This window comes from Macrotis lagotis, unplaced genomic scaffold (assembly GCF_037893015.1).
Source record: "Macrotis lagotis isolate mMagLag1 unplaced genomic scaffold, bilby.v1.9.chrom.fasta BILBYCTG320, whole genome shotgun sequence".
Classification (NCBI taxonomy): Eukaryota; Metazoa; Chordata; class Mammalia; order Peramelemorphia; family Peramelidae; genus Macrotis; species Macrotis lagotis.
The window spans coordinates 145001-172360 of record NW_027422227.1 but is presented as its reverse complement, the minus strand read 5'-3'; the positions used below and the strand labels follow the sequence as shown (position 1 = coordinate 172360).

Genomic DNA, 27360 nt, shown 5'->3' with positions numbered 1-27360 from the left:
ACTCGGTGGATTATGAGCAGGGCCACACTACTGGACTAGCACATCTTCTTGTACTTTAAGGTAAAATTTTCTTTTTGCTTTTCTTGGAAATATGGATTTTTAGTCCCACTTTCCCACCCAACACCTAAACAAGAATGTTTCCTCAGCTTCCCCTTGAAGACCTCAAAGGAGAGGAAACCCTTTTCTTCTTGAGGCTGTGGTTTTTAGGAAGCAATGGTAGAAAGAAATCTAGGTAGTCGAGGTTGAAGTCAAGGTTTACTACTTCAAACTCAAGAGAAACTGTCCTCTCTGTCAGGGTTTCTAGGCACTGTGCAAAGAAAGATGACTTGTTCCCCCTTCTTTCTGGCCTCCCTTCCTCCTGCCCCACATTTGTGCCACTAGTCATTTTTTTACCATGTGACCTTGAATACATCCCATACTTTTCTGCATCTTGACTGACAAAGGCAGATGCTGAGCCTGGAACTGTAAATCATTTAAAATGGAGGTGCCAGAATATTGGAAATGTCCCTTGAATATTCCAAATGAGGCACTAGGACAGCATCTGACTGTTACATACTCCTGGATTTGGAATACACTTTGCCAAGGGCAGCTAGATGACACAGTGTATACAGCTCTGGCCCTGACTTCAGGAAGGCCTGAGTTCAAACCTGACCTTAACCTCAAACAATTTTTCCCAAGAAAGAAAATATATACTTTGCTGAGTTAAGAGTTTCCTTTATAGATCTTAAGATCTGGTTTTCCCTATCTTTCCAAATAAGACTGAATTCAAACCATCTCAGGGAAAAGATGTTCTTTCCTTCCTTAATAAGGTACTCTAACTCAAGCAGCTGGAAGTCTGATGATATCTTTCCTAGCAACACCTTTGCTAGAAACCTAGTTAGTAATAGAGGGTTATCCTTGCAGCATCTTCTTGGGAGATAGAAAGAGGGGAGAGGGGCGAGAGTGAACTTTCCCTGATGGATGGGGATGGGCCACTTTGGACTGGGCTCCAACTTCTCCTTCCCCTTTCTGGATCCCAAACAGGCAGACACAGATTTTCCATAAATGCTTTTAGTCTTCTTCCAACCCCTCAGGAAACTGGATAAGGGCTGTGTCCTCCACAGCATGGGGTAAGGGATGACTTCACAATATAACACAGCCTTTATGTCTCTCCCAACCCATGTGCTCAGTCCGTCTCTCCAGTGCCATTTTTGATTCAGACCTAAGGCTATTTTTCCAAAGGTTCTTGGGAGTAAGATTTTCCTTTTCTCCTTCCTTCTGGGTTATTTAAGAGGAAGTAACCTTTCCTTGTGGAAAAAGAACTTGTAAAACTCCCTTTACTCTCTTTCTAGATTATTGTCTGTGTGTTTGTGTGTGTGTCCGTGTGTGTGTGTATGCGTGTGTGTGTGTGTGTGTGTGTGTGTGTGTGTGTGTGTGAAGCTACAGATGTGGAAATCAAGGACTGAAAACCTTCTCTGGGGCAGGAAGAATTAAAATGGAAAGGCCAAAATACAGGACTAGCCAAGCTCCTAGTCTCACTTGGTTCCACTCTCTATTTCATATGTTCGAGCAAAAAGATTGTTCCAGCTTTCCCCTCTCTCCTAACTACTGGGTGTGCTGGAAACTGGAAAATCCATTTAGGCTCTTTAATATAGAAACTTAAGGTGACTTATGGTGGAAATGATAGGGCAGGAGTTGAGATGGATTGGGGTTATGCTACATCTTGTCTTAGGTTTTTCATGGAAACTTTTGCCTCATTGCTTCTTCTAAAGTATACTACAGGAATCTTTTGGGCTATTCGTTTTTCTATTTCTACAGTGAAGGAGTTGTACTGGATGATCTACTGAATCCCTAGCAGAACTCTGTTTTTTTCTTTATTCCTCCACCCTCTACCCATCTTTGGTCTCCTAGGGAAGCAGAAGGACTGTCACTAAGTTCCTTCTGGGACCACTCTCCAGGTAGTTAGGTTCTCCTTGCTATCTTATGGCTTCACAACCACAACCAAAAGCAGCTCAGATCACCCTCTCTCTCTTATTCTCCCTTCAGTCAGTGTATTACCCTTCTTCTGGGGCAATGGTACTTTTAGGAACCTGACATTCAAGTTATCCTTGGGGATTTCCATTTATCCTGTGAGGCCTGATGCATATCAAGGAGCATCTTAACTCATCAGGAGGACTCCAAATCCCATAATCAACTTGACAGTGTCCTGCCATTTTTAGGATCCCCAGAGAGATTCTCAACTGGTTCTGCCTACTGGCAATACTATCTCTGCAGAGAGAATTATTTTCCCAGGTTCATGTCTTCTTTTCCTACTGAGAATTGAATCTCTCAGGTTGTGGGAGACAGGGAACCTGCTGGGAAACATTCAGGCTTCTTGTCCTGAGTCAATAAAGAATGTATAACAGTAGCTAGCATTTCTATTGAGTTGTTGTGAGAATAATATGTGATTATGTCTGCAAACTTTAAAGATATAGAAATGCTGACTATTATTATATTATAAACTTTTCTCACTACTCCTTGCACTAGCTTTTCAATGTCATAGAACCAAATTATATTTATGATATGTAATATAACAACAATAATGAAAATCAGTATTTAGGTAAGTACTTCAGCTATATTATTTAATTTGATCCTCACAATTCTGTAAGGGAAGTTCCATTATTATCTCCATTTTACAGATGAAGAAACTGAGACAGAGAATTTAAGTTACTGGCCCAGGGTGACATGGCTCAATACAACATCCATTTATGGAGAGGTTAAAGGTGGTTCTTCCCTAATTTTTGTGCTGTCAATTCTACACCCTGAAAACAAAGCATAGTCTATCAAAAAGTATTCTCAAATTCTAAATTTCTCCTATCATAGCCTTGTCTCTCTCTCCAGAGTCCCACCTCTAGTCCAATTGTATATCTCTCCAAGTTTATTTGTTTTTGGATCAGTTGATGTTTTTTACAAAGTCTATCTCAAAGTTCCTTCTCAAGTTGTAGCAGGAAGTGTTTTTGTCAAATTGAAGATCATTTCCTTTAAGTATCTTCTTAATAGAAATGATCAGCTACTCTTCCACCTATATCTTACTTAAACAACCCTTAGAGGTACTAGTCAAGTAGAGACTTTCATCATCATCATCATCATCATCATCATCAAGGCATACTTCCTTTCAGAGGCTCTCTAATGACTTTCGACTAGCTACAGTTTTTTGGACTTAAGCCCACACAGCTGTTTCCTCCTTGACTTGTCTGGGAGACCTGTGTTGCCACACCATATCTTCCATGCCAAATGCATAACTAGTATTTTGTAGCATATAAACCTACTGATGAACTCCAACTGGCATTAATTAGCATGTTAAATTCTGATATCCCTTCTCCCCTCATCTTAGCAGTGGGGCTGTCAATGTTGAGTGACTAAGAATTTCTGTCCTCGGCTACCCAGGCTCAGAAAATTTCCTGGCTGCTACTTACTCCAAAAAAATACCTTCTTCCTTCCTTTACTCCTCCCCCCATCTTCTGCATGAATAAACCCAGTGATTCAAAGGTAGGGGTTGGGGGAAGTCACTGGGAGGAGAGAAAAGACCAGAAGTAAAACCTGAGATACAAGAATATCTAATGTCTTCTGGTGCCTTGGAAATCTAGTAGAAGGAATACTAGGAAGAGAATCAAGATGTGTACGTTATACCCAAAGAGTGATAAAGAGACCAGAATTTGATAAGGTTGGAGATCTTTATTCCCAGGGACAGTCTGGGGATTGAGTACACAAATCAGACAGTACCTAAGTGTGCAGGGGATAGGGTTTTTATAGTGTTTGGGGGGAGGGGGTACTGAGAGCAAGCAAGATACCAAAAAAGCAAAGACAGAAGTTAGATATACTATCTTGATATATACATATATAAACATAGAGTTACATACAGATAGGTGTGAGAAGGGGTCAGGATCTTTGTGTAATGATTGAGCATATTTTCTGAGATGGAGGGAGTCAGTAATTTACTATCTTATGGTTCCAGCCACATCTGGGGAAGGGGGAGGCAGTCCTGGAATTTAACAGATACAGCAAGATAATTAGGCTAACAAGGATGCTTTGTAAAATCTTTAGACAATTTTATGGTATATCCATGACCCCTTGTGTCCTATCAGACTATTTTCAGACCCAAAGGTGCCTAGCCAAAGTTATATTTCTAAGGGAATTCTCAGGGCCCAGAAGGATGTCAGGGACCCCTTTCTATACAGGAATTTCACAAACATTGATATTGTACTTCATTCCTTACTTTTTTTCCCAAATATCTCAAAGCCTTGAATTATCATCTTCATAACCAGGATAAGCATGATCTACAAACATCTTTACAAAGGATCCAGGTATCATCATTACATCTCAGTCCACCTATCTGTTTAAGTTTTACAGGCCAGCTACATCAGAGATAAGACTCTCCTTAGACAGGATATAAACGTACCACCCAATAGTCTTCCTCCTTTTCTTTCACTGGAGAACATCTGCACCCTGCCTCTCCTCCTTTTCATAGGGAGAAGGGCATAAGTAGGGGTGTCACACTTACATTATCAAGGTGAGGTTACAAAAAAAGATACCTTGACTATACATTAAACACTGGTGAGAAATGGTAGAGATGAACCAGTCCAGTGTCTCTGCTCTCTTTTCTCTCCTGGAGACCTCTGATATCCTTCAGCATCTTCTGAATCTGTTCCAAAAAGTCCTCTCCAGCTCAGATGACTAGTTGAGACTTTGTCTTCTGGTAAAGAATCTGCTTAACATTTTACTTTAATCAAAACACATGTTTTCTTCACAAGACAATGAGAATTTGGGGCTTATTGTAATTTATATTTTGCCTTATTGCCATATTGATGCACATAATTTTAACACAATAAAATTTTATTATTGTTTTACTACATGAGTCAGCTCCCAATGAGAATTGTCATACAGTCTTAAGCTTATAACATACATTCAACAATCATCTTAGTTCAGAGTACCCAGCATATGGTTTAAAAATAAACAATCTTAGCCTTTGCAGTTTTTACAAAAATGTCTCAAATATCCTTAACAAAAAAATGAGATTTTTCAAAATATTCTCAGATATACCATTGATTTTCCTTTTACTGATATACCTATCTGACTCACATTCCTTTCCTTAAGCTAGGCCTTAAAAGTATAATTATCCTAAGAATTTACCATTCTTCTTCTTACCTAAATATCCCTTATAAAAATTAAATAAACTTAATTCCTATCTTAACATGCAGCTGTTAGTAGGTGTCAGAGCCACACACCTAACACATCTAACTTATTTCTGGCTATGAGATCCAATTCACTTAATATTGCTATTTCTAGTTTGCTTAGTAACTAACTATAAAGATGTAGGACATTACAGGAAAATTCCTTTATAGATATAAATAATGCATTTCAGTGTCCAGACAGAGGTCACATGGGTAAGTCAAATGTCTTAGGCCAGATTTATTCTTCCAGGTGAGATATTATCCAAATGTCATTTTCGGGGAAATCAAGTCAAAAGGGTTCCACCTCAGCCATGCTGAGAAGTCGCCCCTTTGGCTGCCCATCCCAGTCACCTGATATCTTGGCTTTCTTGGCTGCAAGAACATGACATGTACCCAGTGGCATTTCCTTTTCGTTGACCATCCTGGTATCTGACATAAGAGAAAAATTAAATAAAAGTCCCATGATCTAAAATGGTTGTTTTACCTAGTTAGAAATTCCAGTGAATACAATTCACTAAATTCCAATTATAATCTTAATGGAGTCCCAATTAATGAAACCCCCTACCTAAAGCTCAAATTATCCTTCCTGGATCTTTGCCTAAAAGCATGTATTCTAACCATGACTGGCCCTACAAGCCTATCTCCTACCTCTTACTAGAGACATCCCTTTGTCTGAAATCTTATCTACTCCATCTGTATATAAAGATGGTATATCAGATTCCCTTTCACTAGAGAAACCTCATTCTAGCCTGTTGTATCTTACCTCCTTTGTCCAGGAGATTGCACAATATTCCCAATTCACATACATTGCTAGAAGCTTCTATACATGAACTTGTTTACCTACTATCCACCATCAACATATAAATGATTATTTTTTGCAAGGCAATTGGGTTAAGTGACTTGTCCAAGGTCACACAGCAAAGCAAGTATCTGAAGCCTGACCTTAACCCAAGTTTCCTGACTCTGGGGCCAGTGCTCTATCTACTGAGCCACCTAGCCACCCCATAATGTATAATTTACTTTTCAGAATTCTTTAAAATCATTAAAACATCTCAGGTAGCCTTAAATTTCCAACATGCATTATTAATTTCTGTGAATAACAGAGTAACACACAAATTACTGGATTATGCAAGGTAATTCCTCCGTTATTACATTATTCATGAACCTACATATCTATTCCAGAAAGGCTCGTACTTTTTCATATTTTCTTATTGCTCTTCACAGCAATCACATTAATCCCAGGCTTTAACAATATAGAATTTATAAAATATTTTCACAAGAGATACCTACATATTGCAAATATTATCTCTTTGTGGTTACAAAAGAACATCACATAACTGATAAAAGCATCTTATTCATCAATAAGTTACCTTATAATAGGGCACACAATTGCAATTTGTTCAGATCCCCCATCAGCTGTTTAAAGTTACCATGAGAGAAGTCCACATTAGTGACTTCTTTAAACATGTTGTTAATATATATTAAACATTAAGATTCTTATTTAAACATCTCATTTCCCTTAGACAAAAGCAGAATGAATATCCCATGTTCCTTACACTTTTGTCTCTACCCAAATGCTCAGAATCCAATCTCATACATATGACAGACTTAAAACCCCAATGTAATTACAATTCAACTAACTTCCTAACAGCTTAGTTTGATAAAAACTTTTGAGTACCTTATACAGAGAATCCAGAACTCACATTCCAAAAGCTATATCCAAAAGAAAAATACACTGGTTAGCATTATTAAACTTAACATTAAACCCAATTAGAGCTTTCCCCATAAGACATCAGTAAACATCCCTGATAACCTAGGTATTTCTCTTCTTAGTAACCCAATACCACATTTCTTTAACACAAAGGTGTTACATTAGTTTAAAATCCCAAACCACATAATTCCTTGCAAAAGTCACAATAGTGTTAAATAGTATAATCCCAAACTAATTTAACAATCTAGGTTATTGAAATCCTAACATTCTGTACAAACTTTGTCAGAATGATACAACGCTAGTATCTCTCCTTTAAAACCCTAAACGCACATCCCAAAACTCTAGTTCAGAGACTTTAAAAAAATGAGAGTCATCACTCAGGCCACATGGCCAGCAGATATTCATTAAAGGTGATTTCCTTTCAATAAAGGAGTCTATTAACCCCTGGATCTTAGATTTCTTTTCTTTCCCAATCACACATCCCACCTGTAGAGGGGTCATTTACCTTTAAGGCTTAAGAACTTGAGCTGTCCTTTCTCCTATTGTTTTTGAAATAAGACTTTTTCTGCCAGTTCCCCACCATCCACCTGCTACCCTCTTCTCACCTTTTTATTCAGTGAAGAAATCTTCCGAGAGGGGAGTAGGCTGGTTCAGTGGGAAGGGGAGACAGGTCTAGGAATGTTCATTCCCTTCCCTGCTCTTATATTTCCCCCCTTTTGATCTAGCGAAGGAATCTTCCAAGGGGGAACAGATGGGACCTGGTGAAGGGTGGGGGCAATGGGGTTTGGAAATTCAGGGCTGAGGGCTCTAAATTTAACAAAACAGTAATAACTGTAGCACATTAAGAACTAGATTTCACAAAATAATATTTCCATTATTACATTTATACCTGCACCTACAGATCTAGAGCAAGGTCCAACACATCATTTAAAATTTTCAGGGAACCCAAAGGGTCATGCTTTGATAATTTCCCTCATTAACAATCATTAATTACAGTTTTGACATCATTATAGTAAAATAATTTATATTTTCAAAAAGCAGATCACATGCTTGACAGCACCTTTCAATCTTCCTTATTGATAAGTCATCTAATTAGGGTTACATAATTTTTAATTTCCTAATAATTATCCAAAGCCCTTCACATTTATTCAATATCATTGAAAAGGGTATCTTAACCTACGTGAAACAGAATATGCTGACATCTCATTCTCTTAAAGCACCAAAAAACAATTGGTTCTCTTAAAGTTAACCTTATAATTAAGTATCTTTTACAAACAAACCTCTTCTGAATTTTTGTTTTAAAACTTATTTTATCTCTTCTTTCATATAGACTTCTGTTTTCAAAGAAAATAAGATCCTCTATCAATGTTAGTTTTACACAATAATTTCAAAAGTCCAATGTACACTTATTACCTATGACAGTGTTATGGTTATAGGTATAATTTCCTCTTTTTAGGTAGAATTTCCTCTTTTTAACAGATAATAAACTACACTGATCTCACCTATCAATATTCCCTTTCAAAAACATGAGGTGAAAAACGCAGCCTTTCACAAATTTTCTGGGCCAAAAGGACCTTGAGAACTATAACCCATTGGCAAGGTAGTCTCTAATTTTGTTTTGTTTTTTCATAACAAAATCTTTACAAATGTGATAGGTGAAACTTCAATTCATTTGTTATTACAAAACAATTTTAAAACATCAAAAAGTATAGCTGAAATTGTTCTTATACAAAGCTTACTAATTGTACACAGCATATTTCAATTGCATGTATGTTTTCTTTATTCCCTAAAACTTTAAAATACAAAGAATTCTTAAGACCAATTGTTGCTAAAAAATTCCTTAAACTACAAGATTTTCTTCATACTTCTCTTAAATTCCAAAAGTCATATTCAAATCAGTTTTAAATCATTTCCTTTCCAAAAGCATAAGCAGTTTGCAAATTCTTCTTATCTTCATCAGTGCAATTCGAACTTCTCAATGCTCTCACTTATAAGAACTTTCTATCCTCACTAACCAACATTTCTTAATATTAGAACATTCTATAGTCTGGAAATTAGAGATTCCCCACAATTTGAGACATCAAAATGGTATGTACTAATTCTTTACCTTTACTGTTTATCATTACTCATTCACTGCATATTTTTCCCAAAGGCATCAGTGTAAAATTGCCCTTGTTTAGTTATTCTAAAGCTTAAGAACACATAACTCACAAGTCTGTACTGACTCCCATGACTCTGGAGGGGCCATGATACATTGGAATCCAAACTCAAACATATTCTTTACAAACCGCTTAATTCAAATTACATGTATCTTTACATTAGCACATTATAGGATCAATAAAAACATAAAATTAACATTTTCCTAGCTATTGCTTTCATATCAAACTTTTCACTTTATGGGGTTTATTATTTTTCTAATCAATTCATTGCCAAACATTGCAAAATGTAGCAATTTAATGCAATTTTAAATCACCCCAACCTTATAAACACATCTCTCCCTATAGACTTACAGTTCTATTACTTTCTCCTTTTCTTTTAATGATTTTTACACCATTTCCCAAAGTTCCCAAAATCCATCTTTGGTGTACAAAGTCAACCCTGCTCAAACCTTCTGTCTGCAAACTTTTACCACTTCCCATACTTAACAAATGGTTCAAAAGAAACCCCAATTTTCACTGTCTGGATTTTCCTTCCAGTACTTTCAGAATCTTTTACTCAAACTATATAACTCACATTTCCCACCATTCCTTTTCATTAGCTTTTCTTGACTTTAATTCATACTATTCCAACCTAGAATCACATAGCTTATACAGCTATATAAACTACAGATATGATTTCACATTTCACAATGCATTTTTTCAGTCCAAGATTTTAATATTTAACATTTCTTGATTACAATTGTTAAGATCTTGGAGAAGGCAGTCATTCAAAAATCCCTTAGCCTAATTAGAATATTTCCTGCCCCCCTTCTTGAAATAGAGTAAACTGAATAACTTTTATAGAGAGAGAATCCTAGATTCTTACTGGGGTAGTGGGTTGGTCTTCTATTCTTCAACCCTTACATGTCCCATAATTTTCTGTAATAACTAACATTATCTGAATCTATACTGATAAACTCCTGAAACTCTAATGATGCCATATCATTCTGGAAAAAGATTATTTATTTTTCCTTATATGGGCATCTTGGTAACCACATTATATTTAGGATTAACCTGACTCTCTTGTCTTTCTGAAATTTATTTTCCCTATTTTCAAATTAAAATAGCATTTCTTTCTATGATTTCTTTGTTTAAAATATTTGGTAATATTTGCTGTTTCTTTAACTTCAAAATAAAGTCCCTTTTAAAACTTACTTTACTAATACTTCCTGAAGTAACTTTCTCTCCTGAAAGGGGGAGGGAGGGGAAACACTCTGGCACCACAAAATAAAGGAGAACAGGAAAGAGAAGGGAACATAAACAAGGAATGGGGGGGGCTTCCCATAATAGTAAAATAACAGGGTGAGTAGTTTGGCCTCAGTCAATTTAACACCAAAATTCATTCCTTTTTAAAATAAAAATTTAAAAAAATCTCTTTTGGCTGTGCTCAAGAGACAACATATAGGTGAGGAGGGAGGGATCATATTACCCAATGTAACACAGGCAGAAAGCAGGCTCAAGGGGAGAATCAGTGAGGGCATTAGATGCCTAAAAATCTAGCTATCCAAAATATCAAAGAGCAGCAATTTAAATGAGGCAACCCAAGGACAATTTTAGGGGACCTTTTCTTCCCATCTAGCAAATCAATAGAAGAACCCAAACACACAAGTAAATAGACAATCTAAACACAGAAAGACAGATGAGGAACAAGCATAGATCAAACAAACTCAACAGAATTTTCCAAACTGACAATCTCAACACATATCAACAAACATGGGCCAATGGAAAATTCCTGACGTCTCAGGAATGCCATGAGGGAAGATTTCATGTCTCGTCCGAGTAGCTCTCCCTCCAAAAGCCTGACCGAATGTGTCCCCGCTTTGACAAGGAGTACCCAAAAGAGGGGACCCAGACATCACGTCTGATATGGAATTCCCTTGCAAGCAAATGTCTAGACCCAGAACCAGAATCAGCTTACCTCCACAGGTGTAACAGGATCTCCACTTAGGCTGAATGGGGGATGGTGGTAGAGGAGAGGTCCATACTAACACTATGTCTACCTAGTCCTGGGGCCCTGGAACATCATCAGGGGCCAGCTCACCTAGGAAAGGGAGAGACAGTCGGGTCGAACCTAAACGAATGTCCTGTGGTCTCCTTTAGTGACGCAAAACACCAAGATCTCACTGGGGCCTCCAAATGTTGTACCCAAAAAGTGAAAAAGAGACCAGAATTTGATAAGGTTGGAGATCTTTATTCCCAGGGACTGTCTGGGGGTTGAGTACCCAAATCAGACAGTACCTAAGTGTTCAGGGGATAGGGTTTTTATAGTGTTTGGGGACAGGGGTATTGAGAGCAAGCAAGATACCAAAAAAGCAAAGACAGCAGTTAGATATATTATCTTGACATATGCATATGTAAACATAGGGTTCCATATAGATAGGGGTGAGAAGGGGTTAGGGTCTTTTTGTAATGATTGAATATTTTCTGGGATGGATAGAGTCAGGAATTTTCTATCTTATGGTTCCAGCTGTATCTGGGCAAGGGGAGGCAGTCCTGGAATTTAATAGATACAGCAAGATAATTAGGCAAACAAGGGTGCTTTGTAAATCTTTAGAAAATTTTATGGTATCTCCATGACCCCTTGTGTTCTATCAGACTATTTTCAGACCCAAAGGCACCTAGCCAAAGTTATATTTCTAAGGAATTTCTCAGGGCCCAGAAGGATGTCAGGGACCCCTTTCTATACATGAATTTCACAAACATTGATATTGTACTTCACATACTCCTTGCTCCTTGTGACTATTTAGTGTCCCTATAAGAGTTGTAAGGCAGGACATGAGAGGGGAAGCAGTCAAATGGTAATTGAAGAGTTTGGAGACTGTGATTTCATTGATTAATTACCTTCAACCAATGCAGATCAGCACTTACCCAGCAACCTGGTCCAAAAGAGTTCCCTAAGGGTACTGAAGGTGATTATTTTGCTTAATGTCCCAGGGTCAGAATGGGACAGGAGCCAAGGACTGGAGCCCAAGATTTTTGACTCTGAGAACAGTTTTCTATGGTGTCATGGTATGTTCAGTTTGCATATGCACCTTTGGAAAATGCTAATGAAACCCTTAAGACATTATTAAATTTAGGTTGATTTTATCTGAGTCAAGAAAAGTAGACCCTGACTATTCTTGGAATCCTTGGCTGGGTGGAATAGGCTTTAAATGATCTGAACTTTTGAAGAATCTTCCTATAGGCCAAAGAAGGAGGGTAGTTAGGTTTGTTTGGGGAAGGTGGAACCTTTTCTCTTAAATTGCTTCTAAGATCTTTATTTTTTTTTCTTTCATGACCTCCCCCCTTTCTTTTGTTCAGGCTTGTCTGGGAACCCCAATGATCTGGAGTGGTGCAAGAGGGTTTTTGGAAAATACTTCATTCCCCGTTAAAAACCCAAGACCTTTTGGAAGTTAGTATGGGAGGCTCTACAAGATGCCACACTCATCATTCTGGAGGTTGCAGCAGTCATCTCTCTAGGCCTGTCCTTCTACCAGCCTCTTGAAGACAGCAATGAGCGTGAGTGTCTAAGAACTGGACAAGATACTAGTTCAATCCAAGCAGTAGGCAATTAATATAGGTTTATTGTTAAACTATCTCTACTTAGATTTTTTTCTCCTGTCTACCCAGAATGATTAGTCAAGGAACAGGGCTAGTTAATTCCGATTTCATTTGGACATTTTGTCCAGTACTTAATGAGGTCCATTTCCACCACAGTGACAAATAGACTATTCTAATCTCACAAAGCCCCTGCTCCTTAAAGTGTAAGCCTAAGTGCTTGGCATCATGGGAAGTTGCTCAATCTGTTGAGCAGAAGTATTCTGACCTTCTTAGACTCAGGAGGTTATTTACAGGCGACTTGCCTGTCATTTGCACAGGCACAGGCGTAGGAACTCTGGCATCGCTGACTCCTTTCAGGTTAACATTGTGGAGGTGCAGATGATGAGTAGATACCTAAACTAGGTTTTCTCAGCAGTGGTGGTTCCTCTTCCCAGAAGTCTGCCTACCTTCCTCCATCCTACCCCATATCACCTGTCCCAGAGAGGGTTAGTGAAAGCATTAGCTCTACTTAAGATACCCACAAGGGCCTTTAAAGTGATCTCTGTGTCCCCCACTTTTCCTTTCCTTATGAAATAGAATGTGGCCAAGCCACAACTTCTGGAAAGGATGAGTTAGAGGCCGGCTGGACTGAAGGGGCAGCTATCCTATTCTCACTCACCATCATGGCCCTGGTGATGGCCTTCAATGATTGGAGCAAGGTCTGCAGAGTCTCATCGAGCAAGAACAGAAGCTTGCTGCCATCCACAAAGGCCAGTTGATACAATTGTCTGTGATGGAGATCGTGGTGGGAGATATCATCCAAATAAAATATGGTGAGAATCCATGCTGTTGATACCCCTGCTAGTCTACCTGCTTTTTAGACAAGTTTCTATTCTCCCTAGCCAACACTAGTAATTTTTGTACCCTATTTCAATTGAGGAAGCAAGGAGAGAAAGCGAGATACTGCAAGGATACTGCTTGGGGAGCTTGCCACAGTTGGAGAGTGGCAGGGGAGAGAAAAAAAGAGGGGACAGAGTGGAGAACCACTTTACTTGAGATAAAACAACAAGAGTGATGATTCCCCCTTGTAGCAGCTTTATATTTTAATTATTAAAATTAAGTTTAATAATTAAAATTGTGTTCTTGTAATTTAAGTTCCAGGTTCAATTGTTTCAGTGGGGCACTAGCAGTATTTTCAGTCATGTATTAAAGCCCTGATGCAAAATTCTCCCCCTAGCTAGAGGCCAGTTCACTTCAGTTGTAGTTTTGCTGTCTCCATTCTCCATTTTTATGCCTTTTCTGTTTCATTGTTTGATGGGCAAGGTTGTTTCTCTCCTCCATCTTATGGCATGAGAAGGAGTCTAAGACATATTGAAAGAAACTGGGCAGATTATATTCTTCCTTGTCAGCTTCTGGGTAAGTTGTAAGTCCTTTGGTAAAGGAATAGTCTGAGATCCTACGATGATGAAATTTAATGCAAACTTGATGCTCTGTGGAATAACCAGCATAGTTTTCTGGGTCCCATTTAGGGCCGCATCAGGAACAGCATAATCAGAGCCCATTGAGATCTGGCAGCGACTTTGTTCTTGGTGATCAGGGCTATATTTTTCCCTAGATATCTACATGGTACTTGCTTCTCTAATGTCCTGCAGGGAACCTCTGTGGAAGAAGTCTCCTAGAGGAGACTAGGACCACACCTTCCCACCTTCTCTCTTTGTTTATGATCAGTCTCCATTTTCTCTCCCTGTCTCCTTCCTGTTTTTATCCAGGTGACCTGTTGCCTGCAGATGGCATCCTGGTATAAGGGAACAATCTGAAAATTTCGATGAGAGTAACCTAACTGGGGAATCTGACCATGTCAAGAAGTCTATTCAAAAGGATCCCATGCTACTTTCGGGTGAAGCTCTGGTGTCACAAAGATGGCCTTGTAAGAATAGCTGAGAGTGAATGTTTACATAAGGCTTCCTGTGAATCAGGCACCATGTTAAAATCTTTATAATTGTTATCTCATTTTATCCTGACAACAATTACTCAGGGAGGCAGGTGCTATCATGATCCCCATGTTACAAAGGAGGATCCTGAACCAGCTAGTGGCAAAATGACTTGCCCGGGGTCACATGGCTAGGAAGTATAGAAGAGTAGATTTGAACTTGTCTTACTGACTAGAGGCTCTTTGAGTTGCCTTAGATCTCAGTAAAACCAGTCCTTTAAAAGAGGTTTCTTGATTCTATTCCAAAGGGTCTTCAGGGGTGATTGTCATTTTTTAAATTAATTTTTATTGAAGATATTATTTGAGTTTTACAATTTTCCCCCAATCTTACTTCCCTCCACCCCCCCCACAGAAAGCAATCTATCAGTCTTTACTTTGTTTCCATGTTGTACTTTGATCCAGATTGGGTGTAATGAGAGAGAAATCATATCCTTAGAGAAGAGACTAGAAGTCTAAGAGGTAACAAGATCAGACAATGAGCTATTTGTTTTTTCTAAATTAAAGGGAATAGTCCTTGAACTTTGTTCAAACTCCACAACTCCTTACCTGGATACAGATGGCACTCTCCTTTGCAGACAGCCCAAAATTGCTCCCTATTGTTGCACTGATGGAATGAGCAATTCCTTCAAGATTGATCATCACTCCCATGTTGCTGTTAGGGTATACAGTGTTTTTCTGGTTCTGCTCATCTCCCTCAGCATCAGTTCCTGTAAATCCCTCCAGGCTTCCCTGAAATCCAGTCCCTCCTGGGTTCTAATAAAACAATAGTGTTCCATGACATACATATACCACAGTTTTCTAAGCCATTCCCCAATTGAAGGACATTTACCTGATTTCCAATTCTTTGCCACCACAAACAGGGCAGCTATTTTTGCATAAGTAATGTTTTTGTATAAGTTTTTCTATAATAACATTTTTACCCTTTTTCATCATCTCTTCAGGATATAGACCCAATAGTGCATTTCTGGGTCAAAGGGTATGCACATTTTTGTTGCCCTTTGGGCGTAGTTACATATAGCACTCCAGAAGAATTGGATGACTGGTGATTGTCATTTCTAATCCCTGTTACCTTGACAACTAATACTTTCTACAATATCCCTACCAAGTAGGCTCCAAAAGACTGAATGGGAAAGGATTCTGTCTGAATGCAAAGTGCTTGACTTCAGACCCAAATTTTGCTATTTACTGTCCATGGGAACACTGGCAAGACACTTAATTTCCCTATAGTTCATATCACTTCTTCATAAGATGAAGGGGATGAACTAGCTCTTTTCTGGGGTTTTTATAACTGCAAACCTAAGACAAATTTGGGCACTTTCTGAAAAGATTCCTGAGAAATTTTACAATGTCATCACCTTCAGTTCAACATGGAATCCCAAGAGCACAGTTTTCAAGAATCAAAATGGGACTTTTTGAACGCACAGCAAGATGGCTGCAGAGACTCCCCTGAAAATGTAGGGCATCCCTTTGTCCGATTAGTAAGGTGCTCCCTCTAACAAAACTTCCATGCAGTTTTATCCTAGCCCTCTGGACAGTTGAAGACTTTCCCCATATTCTCTCAATTCCAAAGAGGTGTGGGGCCAAATTCATGTCACTCCACCTCACTAGGCCCTACCCAATTTCATCTGCTCAATGGACAGAGTCCTTCTACTATTCCCTTCTCCACTCAAAACCACACCCTCCACCACATCAGGGTACAGGACAAAGAAAGTAAGATTTGATAGACACAAGGGTTTGAAAGGTAGAAACCATTCATTCAGAAGAGAGAACATGGTCTCTTCAATTTGTCTCAGAACATTTGTTGAAATACAATTTAGTCATCATTTCAATATGCTCCAAAGATTTTGATTTTGTACCCAACGCACAAAATTCATCATGGGTTTTTAATTTTTTAATACAGATATATATACATATATATATATAGAAGAGGAGAGGATATAATTTAAATTGGAAATACTCTTATTTGGAGAAGTTCCTGCCAATTCTCTCTCTATTCTTTTCTACAATCAGAAAATGATGAAGGATAATAATCTCATGTGTCAACTGACTATCTGGGAAACTATGGAGAATGGGAAGACCATGTGGTCAGACTAGAAAGGCACAGTGATCTTGAACTGCCTGACACTGCTGCAGATCTAAATACCTGACAGTCACTACAAGAAAGTCACTAGGCCAGATGTCATTGCACGGAAAAAACATCATCCTCCATGACGGTGTCATCACCATCCACAGCAGCTACACTTCCAATGCTCTCCCCTGACTCTAGGTTTTAACACTATAAGTGAAGGGAATTTCTAAATTCCTGGGCAAAGTATGAAAGCTTAAGTGACTTGCATGAGATCACATTTTAGAAAGTGGCAGAGTCAGAATTCAAACACAGGTTCTCCGTTCACAAGTCAGGAATTCTTTCAGCAACACTACAACAAATTGAACATAAACATATCATATGAAGACTAATAGTTTGAAATTAGGTAATATGGAACCATGAGTGGGTTATTTTGCACTAGACATATCTAACAAGTCTCTAACAGAAACAGCCTTTTGGGGGCACAGAAAGTCTCACTAGCAGACAAGAGATATTCCTCTTTATCAAGAGAATGAAAGCCCTTCTCCAGAATTGACCGGAAAATATTTCTCGGGGATGCAGGCCATTGCACTTCTTCCTCCTCATCTCTCACTACCCTTGAATCAAATAATATGTCTTACAGTCAGGAAATGACTAGCCAGCTGGGCTTCAAGGAGGTCACAGAAATTCTGGGTACATTTGACTCCCTTTTGTCCACTCTTTCTGTGATTTAAGTCTTTTCATTTAGCCTCCATGGTATTTCATTTTCAGCCTTCAGAGAATGAATGAGGGGTTGCTGGGCAGGTGGACATAAAGATCAAATAATATATCTGAAGTGTTGTGAAAACCTTAAATTGCTAGATAAATGATAGTCAAAGTTATTATTGTTATGTTCATTTTATTTTACAGTACTTCCATGTATTTTGTAGGGCAAAGTACAGAAGGATGCAAGTGATCTTAAAGATCTCACTACGCCACCTGACACATCTATAGAGGATTATCATTTTAAGTCCCTCAATTTCTAATTATATTAAGATATTGAATTTTTCTGAGAAATAGATTATATAGGGAAGAGGAGAGGACACAGTTTAAATTGGAAGTACTCTGATTTGGAGAAGTTCTTGCCAATTCTCACTATTCATTTCTACAAATAGAAACTGATGAAGGATAATAACATCATGTGTCACCTGGCTATCTGGGAAACTGTAGGGGGGACAAAGGCCAACTGCTCAGACAAGAAAGGCACACTGACCTTGAACCTCACAATATTGATGCAGGTCTACATAAAGGAGACTCACTAGAAGACAGACATTAGCCCAGATGTCACTGTGCCCCATAAACTGATCCTCCTTCTCAATGGCATCACCAGCCAGTGTGGCTACACCTCCAATGATCTCCCCTGACTCCAGGGTTTAACTGTATAGACAAAGGGAATTTTGAAATCCCTGGGAAAAGCAGAAAATTTTAAGTGAGTTGCTTGTGGTCACATTCCTACAAAGTAGCAGAGTCAGAATTCAAACACAGATTCTCTGTTCACAAGTCAGGAATTCTTTCAGCAGCCCTGCAACAAACTGAACGTGAACATACCATATGAAGACTAATACTTTGAAATAAGTAATATGGAACCATTAGTGGGGTATTGAGCCCTAGACATACCTAAGAAATCTCAAACAGAAACAACCTTTTGGTTCAGAGAAAGTTTCACTAGGAGACAAGAGATATTCCCCTTTATCCAAACAATGAAAGCCCTTCTCCAGAACTACCAGCAAATATGTCTAAGGGAGCGGGCCATTACGCTTCTTTCTCCTCATCCCTCACTGCCCTTGAATCAAATAAAATGTCATACAGTTGGGACGTGACTAGGCAGCTGGCCTGCTAGGAAAATCACTGCAATTCTGGGTACATTGCACTCCCTTTTATCCCCTCTTGCCGTAATTCAGGAATTCTCATTTAGCCTCCATTCTATTTCATTTTTCAGCCTCTAGAGAAAGAAGGAGGGCTTCCTGGGCAGGAGGACAACAAGACTGTCTGGCTTTGTCAAAGATCTAAAATGTGACTACCAAATAATAAGGAATAAGATCCCAGAGGAGAAATTCGACAAATCTACCCCTTTGGTTCAATATGAAAATAAATGAACACAGTTTCCATGTATCAAAATGGGACTTTTTTGAAAGTACTACAAGAGGGCTTCAGAGATTACCCTGAAAAAGTTGGCCATCCAATAGTCCATTTCACAAGGCCCTTCTTCAAGTAAATCTTTCATGCATTTTTATCCTAGCCCTTTGGGCAGCTAAAGACTTTCCCCAGATTCTATCCAAGCCAAAGTGTTTTGTGACAACATTCAAGTCACTGAATCTCACTAGGCCCTACCTAAAGTCATCTGCTTTATTAATGGAGAGAGTCCTACTGTTCCCTTCTCTAATCAAAACCACACTGTCCACCACATCAGGGTACAGGAAAAAGAAAGTAAAATTTGAGAGACACAGGGGTTTGAAAGGTAGAAACTATTCATTCAGAAGAGAGAACGTAGTCTCCTCTCTTTACCTCAGAACATTTGTTGAAATACAATTCTCATCATTTCAATATGCTCCAAAGATTTTGATTTTGTAGCAAACCCACAAAATTCATCTTGGCTTTTTAATTTTTTTTAATTCAGAGAAAGAGATAGATATATGGAACAAAAGAGGATACAGTTAAAATGGAAATACTCTGATTTGGAGAAGTTCCTGCCAATTCTCTCTATTCTTTTCTACAATGAGAAAATGATGAAGGATAATTATCTCATGTGTCACCTGGCTATCTGGGAAACTATGGAGAATGGGAAGGCCATGTGCTCAGACTAGAAAGGCACACTGACCTTGAACTGCATGACAGTGCTGCACATTTAAATAGGAGACAATCACTACAAGAAAGTCACTAGCCCAGATGTCATTGCACCAAAAAACATGCTCCTCCTTGACAGCAGCATCACCATCCAAAGTGGCTACACCTGCAATGCTCTTCCCTGACTCTGGGTTTTAAACCTATAGGTGAAGGGAATTCCTGGGCAAAGTATGAAAGCTTAAGTGACTTCCATGAGATCACATTTCTAGAAACTGGCAGAGTCAGAATTCAAACACAGATTCTCTGTTCACAAGTCAGGAATTCTTTCAGCAACACTACAACAAATTGAACATGAACATACCATATAAAGACTAATAGTTTGAAATTAGGTAATATGGAAGCATGAGTGTGTTATTGTGCCCTAGATATATCTAACAAGTCTCAAACAGAAACAGCATTTTGCAGGCAGAGAAAGACTTGATGGCAGACAATAGATATTCCCCTTTATCCAGAGAATGAAAGCCCTTCTCCAGAATTGGTCGGAAAATATGTCTCAGGATGCAGGCCGTTACTCTTCTTCCTCCTCATCCCTCATTTCCCTTGAATCAATAAAATGTCATACAGTTGAGAAGTGACTAGCCGCTGGCCTGCTAGAAAAGTTACAGCAATTCTGGGTACATTTGACTATAAGTTGAATGGAAAACTTTCTATCAACTGATGCATAGTGAAGTGAGAAGGACCAGGAGAATATTATATATAGTAATAGCAATATTGTACAAATGCACAACAGTGAATGACTTAGCTATGCAATGAAGAGAGTCTTGAAGCAGTCATGATGAAAAATGCTGTCCACATCTAGAGAAAGAACTGTTGCCAAGTGAATTTCGATCAAAGTCTTCTATTTTTTAAAAAATAAGAGTTGATTTCCGGTAAAAATAGTCATAGAATCTTTTATCATTTCTACTATTTTTTCAATAATTATCTTAATAACTTGAACTTTTTAATCTAAAATATGAAGATCTTTGACATTCCTATTTCAAAAACAACTTTGCATGATAATCTTTTGCATTGTTTATTATTAAATTCAGGTAATTCTACTCATGCTTATAGTATATTGTAAGGGACAAGTATCTGAGATTGGATTCAAACTCCGTTCTTCCTGACTCCAAGGTGAGTGCTATCCACTCTGCCACCATGCTGCCCAAATTTTTTATAATTCATGTTACTAATATAATTCCATTATATTATATATATATATATATATATATATATATATATATATATATATATATATAAAGATAAATTAATCAGATACTTTTGGAAAGTATCTAATTTTCTTTGTCTATATGTCTAGTTCAGTTTAATAACTTTTGTGCCACAAAACATAAGGAATATTAAACTGACACAATTCCTTTTTTTTCTTTTGAAAGGCAGTGGAGTTAAGTGGCTTGCCCAGGGCCACATAGCTAGGTAATTATCAAGTGTCTGAGGCTGGATTTGAACTCAGGTACTCCTGACTCAGGGCCAGTACTCTATCCACTGCACCACCTAGCTGCCCCAAACTGACACAGTTCTGATCTTTATTCCATTTTCAAAATGACCATGTAATTTCTAATTATACTTATGTTTTGCTACCACCATTATTTAGAGTAGGTTTGGTATTTTCTAATTAACAAAAGAGTTCAACCATAGGACTTGAGTTGCTTGAGGTTCTGTGCCACAAGTGACTCTTGAGAAATAGTAATCACCTTGCACATAGCATATGACTGCCTCTTTGAATTATGGCTGTGCTATGCAATGAGCCTGAAGGCAATGTTCCACTTCCCTATATTTGATGGGATTAGAGATTTCATGCTTTTTAGAATTTTCATCTAAAATATGATGGTACATAAATTGAAATTAGAAAAATTTGGCAAGTTCATGAGCTATTTACTAAAGAGAGGCAAACAGTATGGTAAAAATAAGGAAAATGAAATCACTGGGGAAGAAGTTCCATTAATGAGCATTTCTTCTTTCAATAAAAGTTTAGCACCAAGACACCATGTTTTAAAGGGGTAAGTTTGTCAAAATAATTTACAGTAACTGTCAAAATTCAAGGTAAGTTCACTTGCACTAAAAATCTGGATTCAGATTCAACATTCATCAACTTTTTGCTTTGTTTTTTGCCAGGAAAGAATTTAAAATCTCACGAACAGATATTTCTTTTTTGATTTCAGTAGGGTTTTTTTTTATTCTGGGACTGTCACAGCAGTGTCTATCAAATAAAGAGGGTATGTAGCCTTTGAGATCCAAAAGAATAATATTCAATATAAAGTTTCAATGACCAGGAGTAAAACAAATATTTTGCAGAAGTATAAATAAGTCCCAAAAAGATATTACAACATATTCATAGTTACCAAAGTGCCCCATCATTAGAAGTGTTACAAGAATGAATGAATTTAAATGTTTATATGCATGTATCACTGAGAAAAGGTAAGCCTTACAAAAGGTTCACATTTTTATTTGAGGATGTACAAAACATGAAAAACAACCCCACCCAGCCACACACACACTGACAACCATGTTGAAGGTGGGTGATGGGGCAGAATGGAGGGTAAAAGTGGAAGAGGATTCTGGTTCTCTCTACTGCAAGGAAAGAAAGGTTTGGGGTCCTTTAAGGATGGGAGGAGAGAAAAATGGAATTGGCAAAAAGGAAGAGAATGAAGGGTCTATGTATCATCTCAGGTCTCCTAGGGCTCTTGTGGATTCTGGACAGGGTGAGGAAAGGCAAAGGCAGATAATTGCTAGCTGCTACCCCACAAAAATATTGAACAGGACCATAAGATGATAGATGGCAACCTGACAGAAAAATGGTAAAGAAGATTCTCATTTCTAATTGGGATTGTATTAGATGGCCTCTAAAGTTCCAACTCAAAAGAATCCTAATCTGGAACTTTTCTTTAGAATGTAGAAAAGCAAGTCCAAATTTACTTTCTTTAACTTGATAACAATTGAAAAGTGTTAAATAACTATTTTGTAAGATGTTTTATCATCCTTACTATTTACATTATTGCAGTTATGCTTTATATTGTTTTTCTGGTTGCTCTTTCATTTTGCATTTATATAAATATTCTCTTGCTTCTATCTAGTGATCAATTCTAATTACACATAATCATGTTCCATTACACTAAGAGACCACAATTTATTTAACAAGTCAAGGGGCAACCACTTCTTTTCTAATTATTTTCTACTACAAATGTGTTACTATGAATATTTTGGTTTATCGCAGACTTTTCTTGCCCTGAGTTAAAACGATGTCATTGGACTATATGCTTAGCAAAGAGATAGAGAAATAATTCTAAAGCACCAGAGAAATGACTATTCTATTGAAAAGTTTTGAAAAAGTTCATTGAAGCAGTGTAAGATGCAAAGGCATATTATTTTGTTTTGTTTTTGCAAGGCAAGTTTCCGCAGTCACATAGCTAGGTGATTATTTAAGGGCATGAGGCCAGATTTGAAGTCAGGTCCTCATGCCTTCAGGGTTGGTAGCCCACTGCACCACCTACCTGCCCACCAGGGCACATTCTATTCAAATTCTGTGACATGCGTAAATTAGTTTATTTAATTTCCAATTAGCTTTAGATCCATCTTTCCATGGCCCTTAATTGCTCGTGTTTTTACTTTCATGGTCTGAAAAGGATGCAGTCAATATTTCTGCCTTACTGCAGTTATGAGATTTTTATGCCCTAGTACTCAGTCAATTTTTGTGTAGGTGCCATTTATGACAAAAAAGAAGAATATTTCTTTCTTTTTTTAAATTTATTTTTTTATTCTCATTTTGTACAAATGATTTTTTTACATTAATAAAATATTCTTGTTTACAAGTAAACAAAATACCCCTCCCTCCATGAATATAGATAGACTCTCTTGGGCGAAAAAATTAAAGGGGAGAGAAAAAAATTAAAATAAAAAACATAATAGTGATAATTGTAGGTATGGCCAGTTGGCGCAATGGACAAAGCACCAGTCCTGGAGCCACAAGCACCTGAGTCCATATCCAGCCTCGTAAACCCAATAATCACCCAGCCATGTGACATGCAAGCCACCTGATCCCCACTGCCCTGAAAAAATCAAAAAGAAATTTCAAAAGACCCAAAATAAATAAAATAGTAATAATAGTCGGGGTGGCTGGGTGGCAGACAGAGCATTGGCAATTGAGCCAGGAGCACCTGGGTCCGAATCTGGCCCAGACACCCAAAGATCACCCTGCTTTGTGGCCCCAGGCAGGCCATCCAGCCCCACTTGCCCTGCACCCTCCCCCAAATAATAATAACAAAAATTGTGCTTCAGTCTTTGTTCCAACACCATCAACTCTGTCTTGGGTGGATCACATTCTTTATGATAAGTCCATCACAAAAGTTACTTCCATATTTTTCTAACATTGCCATTGCTGATCGCAACTCCCTCCTTTCTTATTTTTCCACTACCATGTACTATATTTTCTCTCTCCTTTCACTCTGACTCTGCTGTAGCGTCGCTGAGTGGCGCAGCAGACAGATCCCTGGTCCTGGGGCCAACAAGCCCTGAGCCCCCATACCACCCCTCATGCCCAGAATCCACCTGGCTCTATGGTCCTGTTTAGGGCATCCAATCCCAGCCCCTTACAAGAAGTAAAACAGAAAATGTGTTATAGCTTACCCCTGTACCCCTATGGTCCATCCTCTCCTCCTTTATTCACATCCCCACCCCTTTCCACTGCTCCCCCACACCTTCTTACTCCAGATGCCTATACCCCATTGAGTATATTTGCTGTTTCTTCTCCTAACCATCTCTGATGAGAGCAAAGTTTCCCTCATTCCCCCTTGCCTCCCCCTTTCCATATCATTGCAATAGCTCATTGTAATAAAAAAATCTTATTGTGTGAAATATCTTGGACTATTCCCCCTCTCTTTTTTTTCTTTCTCCCATTCCATTTCCCTTTTTTTTCCTATTGACTCCATTTTTACAACATATTTTATCTTTGAATTCAGCTTTCTCCTGTGCTTCAACTATAAAAGCTCCCTCTACCTGCTCTATGAACTGAGATGGTTCATATGAATATTATCAGTATCATTTTTCTATACATGCAGTTCATCCTCATTAAGTCCCTCATATTTCCCCCCCATCTCCTCCAATCTCCATGCTTCACCTGAGTCCTGTTTCTGAAGATCAAACCTTCTGTTCAGCTCTGGCCATTCCAAAAGGAACGTTTGAAATTCCCCTGGTTCATTGAAAGTCCATTGTTTTCCCTGGAAGAGGACATTCAGCCTTGCTGGGTAGTTCATTCTTGGCTGCATTCTAAGCTCTTTTGCCTTCCGGTATATTGTATTCCAAGCCCTATGAGCTTTCAATGTAGTTGCTGCTAAGTCCTGTGTGATCCTGAAAGCAGCTCCACGACATTTTAACTGTGTCCTTCTGGCTGCTTGTAATATTTTCTCTTTGACTTGGGAGTTCTGGAACTTGGCTTTCATATTCCTAGCGGTTGGTTTCTTGGGATCTCTTTCTCGGGAGGATCAGTGGATTCTCTCCATTTCTATTTTGCCCTCTGCTTCTAGAATATCAGGGCAATTTTCCTGTAATAATTCTTTGAAAGTGATGTCAAGGCTCTTTTCCTGATCATGACTTTCAGGCATTCCAATAATTTTTAAATTATCTTTCCTAAGTCTGTTTTCCATATCAGTTGTTTTTTCAATGAGATATTTCACATTTTCTTCTAATTTTTCACTTTTTTTTGGTTTTGAAGTATTGATTCCTGATTTCTGTTAAATTCATCAATCTCCCTGAATTCTACTCTTTGTCTGAAGGATTTGTTCTCCTCAGAGAGTTTTCTTATCTCTTTTTCCATCTGGCCAATTTTGCTTTTTAAAGCATTCTTCTCCTCAATAACTTTTTGAACTGATTTATCCATTTGACCTAAGCTGGTTTTTAGCATGCTATTTTCTTCAGCATTTTTTTGTATTTCCTTGACTAAGCTGATGACTTCATTTTCATGTTTTTCCTGCATCTCTCTCCTTTCTTTTCCCAGTTTTTCTTACAACTCCCTCATTTGATTTTCAAAGTCTTTTTTGAGCTCTGTCATAGCCTGAGCCCAATTTCTGTTTTTCTTGGAGTCCTTAGATGCAGGAGCTTGTGCTTCCTCATCTTCAGACTGAGTATTTTGATCTTTCTTTGGCTCATTTGCAAAATATTTCTCAATGGTCTTCCTCTTGTTTCTTTGTTTGTTCATTTTCCCAGCCTAAGCCTGTTTTTTGGTGTGCTTCCTGAGCTTTTGGGATACTCCCACAAGGGTCTCAGTGTGTGAGGTTCTGTCCTCCCTCCTGGTCTGTGAATGACCATAATCTCCCTCCTCTGCCACAGGGCTGAGGTGGGGGTGCCCTGTTGTTCTATGGGGGGGGCCTAGACTGGGATCAGGATCTGAATGTGTTCAGAACCCCAGAGTCCTGTTCCAGAGGCAGAGGACAGAGCTCTGCAGTCTCCAGAATATTCTTTTCTATCCTCATTCAGTTTCCTGATAATTTCTTACATGATGTTTTCCCAGGTTTTTTTGGATCTAGACTTTCTAGTATGATGATTCATAAATTATCACTCCTGAATATATTTTCCAGCTTGCTTGTTTTTCGTACAAGGTACTTTTAGCTTAAATTTTATTCATCCTTTTTATTTTGTTTGATGAAATCTTGTAGTCTCATTGGTTCATTAGTTTCTATTTGTTCACTTCAAATGTATAGGGTTTTATTTTCTTAAATTTGCTTTTGTGTTTACTTTGCCAGTAAGTTATTTATACTTTTAAAGGAGTTGATACTTTTGGTAAATTTTTTGTTATTTTCCTTCATGACTGTCTTTTCTTTTTACCAGTTATCTTCTTCCTCTCTTCTTTGATTTTTAAATTATTTTATAAGATTTTCATGAGCTTTGTGGATTTGAATCCAATTCTTCGAATCTTTTGAGACTTCCCTTGTGAGTAATTTTTCACCAATTTCTTCTTTCCAACATGACATCATCTTTATCTGAAAAGTACTTTTCTTTGGTGAGAGCTCTTTTAGCTTTTTTATTCATTTTTATTCTTTGAGTTCAGTTCCTGGGATATAGGGAGTATAGACCAAAGCTTTTTACACTGGAGTTGGAATCTGATCCCTGGCTTGTCATTTTCCAAGATGTTGCCTATACAGTCTAGGCCTTGCCTTTGCGCAGTTTCATTTCCTCCTTTATATCTTGGTTCTGCCTACATGGTGGTTTGTTCTCATCCCAGTCATGTGTTCCTAGGGTTCAGATTTTGTTCAGAGTTGGGACTCTCCTTGCAGGCTTGCTATCTACCTGTCAGTACCTATACTTTTTGTATGCTGTTTTGACCTGGGTGACACTGTGGCTTAAAGTCTCCTGCTGACTTTTGTGCTCTCTTGCTTCACTTAGCTTTACGTCCCCCCCCTCCAAAGAGACAGACTTTCACTGGAGAGTCTCAGGATGTCTACCATTGAAAACTTCTTTGGATCTTTCCTTTTACTTGTCGACATTTGTAGCTTTAATCTCATTGCAGAGGCATCATTTATCTTTGGTAGGAAAAAGTTCCAGGAGCATGGAAGCTTCATGATGCCATCTTGGCTCTCCACCAGAAATATTTCCAAATGTATTTTTAAGAGATTTGTTTTCTTTCATCTTTTTTCATTGCAAGATGTTAGTTTTCTCTTGCATTTCATTTTACATTTTTTCCATTTAATTTTTAGAATCATTTCTGAGGTCTTCTAATAAGTCTTTCTAGGTTAGAGATCAATTCATATTCTCCTCTAATTCTTCACATATGTCCCTTTCTGAGCCTGTATCCATATCTCCAAGTTTACATTCAAAAGACC

At 38.2% G+C, this 27360-nt stretch overlaps 1 protein-coding gene across 4 annotated transcripts in view; it reads left to right on the top strand.

Annotated features, from left to right (window-relative positions):
- Positions 1–27360, top strand: part of LOC141504134 (plasma membrane calcium-transporting ATPase 2-like) — a 105924-nt gene that overhangs the window by 6927 nt on the left and 71637 nt on the right. For 3 of the 4 annotated variants that reach the window (XR_012473220.1, XR_012473214.1, XR_012473213.1), the window contains 4 exons: positions 12399–12596; positions 13215–13450; positions 14387–14544; positions 20584–20665. The gene's annotated coding sequence lies outside the window, so the exon portion shown is untranslated. Of the gene's footprint in view, positions 1–12398; positions 12597–13214; positions 13451–14386; positions 14545–18650; positions 18691–20583; positions 20666–27360 lie in introns of those variants that run through there. The other variant, XR_012473222.1, reaches the window with a different exon arrangement.